Here is a 7,087-nt window from a genome sequence, read left to right on the forward strand (position 1 = left end):
GCTGCCTATTCATAGTTCTTGTTTTGTGTTTTGTTTTGCTATCAATTAAGAGTAAATCTGCACTTGCATCCATCTCCACCTTGAAATAGTGATAACTTTTCTATTAGCAAACACAACCTGAAATGCAATAAAACATCTCACAGTCAATTCATTAAGTACCATATATATGTCACTTATATAACACTTTAAGAGCACGAGGAATAAAAGAAAGTTCATGCCCTTTTGTTTTACTTCTAGGCACAACATATTCTCTATGTCTAGGAAGTGAATAATTGGTTGTTGAAGCCACAGGCAGGAAACAATTGCTATGAACTGTCCTTGAGTATGCTAGTGAGGGTATGTATGGAGGCCTCATCACGCCTCTCACTGAATAATGGCAGAGAAGAAGTCAGAATACCTATTATCTGACAACAGAGCTTTTGAACCCTCTCTAACTCATCAAAGAGCCCTTTAAGCAGTGCACCCCAGACTGTGCTGGCATACTCAAGAACTGGTTGTATAGTCCCTCCCTGGTTCTGCATTGAACAAGAAGTTCTTGCCCCTATTTTGCCACTGCAAAGCCTTTCCATTAATCTAACCAGAGAAGTTAAATCACATCCCGTTATTTCACATCTGCACTCAGGGTGGAGAAGAGTGTCCAGAGTGTTTGATTCTGATATTTATCTCAATGTTGCCTCAAGTCTATGGCTAAACCCCAAACTATGTATTAATAAGTCTTTTTGTTGGTCAGAGTGGATCACGAGGGGGGTTAATACACTCGGTGATCTTTATGAGAGTGGTGTGATGATATCTTTTGAAAAATTGATTCAACATTTTGGGATCCCCAGATCTCAGTTTTTTAGGTATCTTCAACTACGCCACTTGCTCTGTACTATTTTTGGGAGTAGCATGCACCCCCCTAATGCAGCAGATACTCTGGGAGAGGTGATTTCTGCTTTTGGAAGAGGGCATGAAGCATCAGTGTATTACTCCTTACTGATTCAGAGTCTAGGGGACGGAGTCTCGACCACTCTCAAGAGATTACGGGAGAAAGATTTCAATTTGGAATTGGGGGAGGGAGAGTGGGCTAGGATTTTAAAAAATATAAAAACTGCTTCTAGAGACGCAAGGGTGCTCCTTATCCAATTTAAGATTTTACATCCCCTCTAAATTGTATAGGTTCTGTCATAAAGACACACCCACCTGCTGGCACCTTTTTCGCTCTTCTATTATTTTTATTTTTTGCAATCGGCCTTCCAGCTCTACAGAATTCGGATTTTTATTGAAGATATTGTCGTTGCATTACTTCACCTCGATTTTGTGGACTCACTCCTCTTAAATGTCCTTCTGTATTAATGTGCTTCTCTGTTTTGAGGCTCTGACCGGGTTAGAGTTTCTGTTTATTTAATTTTATTAGTGTTTATCTCCTCGGCTTTACGTGCTACAATGTTATATTATCTGTTACAAGTCTTTAAAAGTTAAGAACATTATATTTGTTATTGTGCGCAGACTGTTTATCAGACTTGAAGTCAGTAGGGGTTTTTCTCTTACTGGAAATTTTTGTTTTGGTAATTTTGTTGGTTAGTTCAGCTTACTCTCCAAGTTGTTTTCACATTGTGGACAACGTTCGGTTACTGTGGGAAACACTGCTGTCTCATTTGTTTTATGGAGACTTTGGGTGTGTGTGTGTTTGGGGGATTGTTGGGGGGGCTCCCACTTCAGCTCTAATTGGCTATTTATATCCCTATGGTTTCCTTTATTTAAATGGTTAGTAGTCATATGGATCCCAGCACAGCTGGGACAGGCATGCCTTTAAGATTTATTAGTTGGAACGTCAGAGGTATGGGTAATCCTGTCAAGAGATCTAAGGTTTTTACACATTTGAAACGTTTAAACTCGGATATAGTATTTTTACAGGAGACGCACCTACGTATTAAAGATCATCAAAGGTTACTCTGCCCTTGGGTGAGTCAAGTCTTCCACTCGAACTTTAATTCAAACGCAAGAGGGGTCGCTATTTTAATTGACAAAAGGTCACAGTTTTCCTCCACTAACGTTATCGCTGATGCGAACGGTAGATATATTATAGTTGCCGGTACTCTAATGCAAAGACAGGTGTTGTTGGTAAATGTACACGCTCCAAACTTTGATGATGTGGAATTTGCTAATAGATTGTTGAGCAACCTCCCTTTCTTAAATACTCACCTGTTGATTTTCGGGGGAGATTTAAACTGTGTTTTTGACCCAAACTTGGATCGGTCTAATTCCCGTACTCTGAATCAATCTGCTATGTCTAAAACATTTTCCGATTTTATGTGTCAGAACGGTCTCATTGATCCCTGGAGATCCCGTAACCCCGCTCTTAAAAAGTTTTCTTTCTTCTCCCAGGTGCATCATTCCTATTCGAGGATTGATTATTTTTTTATAGACAGCACTCTTTATCCTTGTGTAGTTTCTTCTGACTATTCAGGTATTGTAATTTCTGACCATGCGCCTCTACAATTAGATATACATCTTTCTATTTATAAACGTAGCCCACCGCCTTGGAGATTTAATTCTCTTCTTTTAGCAGACAGTGAATTCTGTGAGTTTATTTCTACTTCTATTGATGACTTTCTTTTCTTCAATCAGAATGACTCCACCTCTTATTCATTGTTATGGGAGACACTTAAATCCTTTGTCAGAGGGCAGATTATTTCTTACTCTGCTCTCTGTAATAAAAAACGCACCGCTAGGGTTAATGAACTTACATCTGCGATCAGTAACCTCGATCAGAGATGTGCATTGAACCCTTCTCCAGAACTTCTTAAACAGCGTCTCGACTTACAGGCAGAATTCAATCTTATTTCGACTAAAGAGGCGGAACGCTTGTTGTTGCGTACTCGTGGTTCACACTATGAACATGGCGACAAGCCGAGTCGTTTACTGGCACATCAGCTACGGCGACAGGCCGCTTCCCATCTCATAACCAGTATTAAAAACACTTATAATATCGTCACTACAGATCCCATGGAAATTAATGCTACTTTTAAATCGTTTTACTCTTCTCTTTATAAATCTGAATTTCCTGCAGACGATACTAAAGTGAATGCATTTCTTCAAAACCTTTGTCACCCTGTTATTGATTCGAATACTGCCAAGCAACTGGACTCCCCACTCTCTCTTGAAGTAATTTTAAATTCAGTTAAAACTATGCAATCTAACTAAGCTCCTGGCCCGGACGGGTTTCCAATCGAATTTTTAGAAACGTTTATTGTAAAATTAGCTCCATTGCTTTTGGCCATGTTCAACGAATCCTTGGAATGTGGGTCTTTGCCTCCGACTCTGACACAAGCCACGATAGCTCTCCTTCTTAAGAAGGGTAAAGATCCATCCTCCTGTGGTTCTTATAGACCGCTGTCTCTGCTTAATGCAGATGTAAAGGTGCTGGTGAAAGTAATGGCATCTTGTTTAGAGAATGTACTCGCTTATATTATATGTGAAGAACGGTATTATAAAGGGACGTCAGTTGTTTTTTAATACCCGTACGCTCTTTAATATAATTTATTCAAAGCATTCGTCTGTGCTCCCTGAGATTGTGATTTCATTAGATGCTGAAAAAGCATTTGATAGGGTTGAATGGGAGTATTTGTTTGCAGTCTTGAGGAAATTCGGATTCAGAGATAAATTTATTTCTTGGATTAGCCTCCTTTACTCATCCCCCAAAGCCAGGGTTCAGACAAACGATATTTATTCGGATTATTTTGCTCTCGGACGAGAGTGTTGTCAAGGCTGTCCTTTATCCCCTCTGCTTTTTGCTGTCGCCATCGAGCCGCTGTCTACTGCACTAAAATCTTCTCCCTTGTTTAAAGGAATAGTTCGATACGGTGTCGAACACAAATTGTCGCTATATGCTGATGATTTGTTATTGTATGTAACCGATCCTGTTGCCTCTATGCCTGCTGTCTTGGGTGTTCTGGAGTCCTTTGGTGTTGTCTCTGGTTATAAATTAAATTTGGAGAAAAGCAACTGTTTTCCTGTCAATACTGCAGCATTTTCTCTCCAACAGTCAGATCTACCTTTTCCATTTAGTCAGTCAGGGTTTAAATACCTAGGTATCAACGTGACACGTTCTTTATCTAATCTTTTATCAGCTAATTTCACTCCCCTTATCTCAAAGGTAAAATCCAACATTCAGAGTTGGGGTAACCGCCCCCTTTCTCTAATTGGCAGGATCAGTGTTGTCAAAATGAATATATTACCGAAGTTTCTTTTCTTGTTCCAGCAAGTGCCTCTTTCTCTGCCAAAATCACTCTTCGATTCATTGGATAAGATAATTAGTACTTTTATTTGGGGTGGGAAGCCACCAAGGGTTCGTAAATCTTTATTGCAGAAATGTAGACTTAGTGGAGGACTTGCATTACCCAATTTTCAATTCTGTTACTGGGCTGCGCACATCCATAAACTCTGCTACTGGGTTAAATCTCCTGGATCTTCTTTGTGTAAATTGGAGCTATCTTCTTGTAGGGAATCCTCTTTACCTGCTTTACTTTATTCCTCTCTACCTACAAAACTCTCCCTATATACTGATAATCAAGTTGTCCTTAACACACTTAAGATTTGGTATCAATTTAGACAGCGCTTTAAATTTGTAGGTGCATCCTCTTTGGGTCCTTTAGACAACAACCACCTATTTCCTCCATCGTGTTTGGACTCATTTTCAGTGTGGTATGACAAGGGCATTAAACAAGTTAGAAATGTGTATCCCGATGGTGTGTTTGATAGCTTTGCCAATCTGTCATCTACTTATGACCTCCCTGTGACGCATCTCTTTCGATATTTTCAAATTCGGAATTTTGTTTCTAGATGTTTTCCTGATTTCCCCTCTGCGCCTCCTGAACAGGCTTGGGAAAGCTTGTTTTCAAACAATCCAGAGAGGAATTCCTCAGAGTGGAATGATTTCTAGGATTTATGATTTTATTCTGGCGCTAGGTAGTGAGTTGAGTAACAAAATTAGGAATGCGTGGGAAACGGAGTTAGGAGTACAGATGAGTGAAGAGTGTTGGGAAGGTGCTATAGGGAGGGTTCAGTCTACCACTTCTTGTGCTCGTCTTGGACTTATACAGTTCAAAGTTTTAAATAGAGTCCATCTGTCCAAGTCGAGACTTTCTGTGATGTATCCGGACGTAGAGGACAAGTGTGATAAATGCCATGGCTCTTCCTGTCATCTTGGCCATATGTTTTTCTTCTGCCCTGATCTCCATGGTTTTTGGTCTGGTTTCTTTACCATCATGTCCACTATTCTCAGAATAGATTTAAAACCTTGCCCATTGATTGCTGTATTTGGGATTCCTGATGTCTCAGTTCCATTGAGCTCGATACAAAAGGATGTTATCGCTTTCACATCCCTTATAGCAAGACGTTCCCTACTGTTGCATTGGAAGTCTGCTAAATATCCATCTATCTCCCAGTGGCTAAAGGACGTGATGTTTTTTTTTAAAACTCGAGAAAATAAGGTATACAATGAGGGGTTGTACTGACAAGTTTTTTTATATATATAAATGGCAACCTTTTATTGCATATTTTATGGAGTTATAGACACGTCCCACTTAAATTTTTGTGCCTGTTGTTGGGTTTTACAATATCTATATAACCAGCGATAGTTATTGGTTAGCCATGATGAGCCGGTGATTTTATCGTTGCATATGGGAAGCCAAACAACTCAAAAGCTGGTCCAAAGGGAGCTACTCAGAAGAACTGCGCAGCGCAGACCAAATACCTGTGTGACTCACCGGGTAGCCTGGCACACACCACTGAAGAACGTAACACGTCCCAATTCACCTAAGTGATCCCAGCGTGATCCATGAGACCCGTGCGACCCTCTGATCAGTGTGCTGCAAAATAAACTGGGAGAGACATAGATTTTCATTTGATTACTTAAAACCAAGCAAATAGGCTTACAGTTATGTGTTCTTGCTCTCTAAAGATAAACATTTACTTTACATTTGTGGCATTTGGCAGACACCCTTATCCAGAGCAACTTACATTTATATATCTGAGCAGTTGAAGGTTAAGGGCCTTACTCAAGGGCCCAAAAGTGACATCTTGGCAGCATTGGGGTTTGAACTCATGACCTTCCAATCAGTAGGCCAACATCTTAACCACTGAGCTACTACTGCCCAAGCTGATGATGAATACACTGCAGTGAGACCTCTGATATCTGAAGAGTTTTCTTATGTTTGCAAACCGTTTTCTGCCGTGTGTCTAAATATTTTTTCTTTCAAGGGCTTCATCAATTCCATTAACAATTTTAGAATTGTAGCTTTTTTAATTAGTTTAAAAGCTACTGCTACTGGTTGCCATAGTAACATGGGTGGCGCAACATGGGTGGCGATGGCATTAGTTAAGGGAAAAGCCAACCCTATAGTTTTCGGAAGAGCTCCGCTAAGAATAAAAGATGTTTAAAGGTTTGAAAAAGGTGTTTTCAAAGTGCTAAACACCCCCCCCGTATAGGCATAAGGTCTGTTTATTTAAGTTTACTGGTTGGTCAAATGACTATTGTGTATGGTTAAAGATATGTTAATGTAAGAGAAAAGGGTAATGAAAAAGAGCATAATGCACAATTGTATTTTGTTTTACCATTCAGCTCTCATGGTGGTTTGCTGGACGGAGATATTTTAAGGAAGATGTGTTATGCAATAAATCCTAGGGCTGAGCAGTACAGCTAAAAAAATTATACAATATAATGTTTCATGTCATTCTGTATCGATAATTATTGATAAATTTTTATATTTTTTAAACAAAGACCAGTAGAAAAAAAGGGTTTGAATTTAACCACTGTATTTTTAGTTTACCCACTTTATTAAGGCAAACAACAAATAATTGTAGTTTTAACAGTCAAAAACAAAATAGAATTTAAACAAATATCTCCTTGTCACGATCCGTAGGCGGAGACGGAAGCAGTTGCAGGTATACAGAATCAAAGCAATATAATCCAAAGGGAAAGGCAAAGTTCATTGTCGTGAAACAGGCAGGGGTGTCATGTATCAGGAAACTCTGGACTCCAGTTCCCATCAGCCACTACACTGCACTACATGTCACATGACCACCTGCACCTGATTCACATTCT

Source organism: Ictalurus punctatus, chromosome 15, assembly GCF_001660625.3.
Source record: "Ictalurus punctatus breed USDA103 chromosome 15, Coco_2.0, whole genome shotgun sequence".
NCBI lineage: Eukaryota > Metazoa > Chordata > Actinopteri > Siluriformes > Ictaluridae > Ictalurus > Ictalurus punctatus.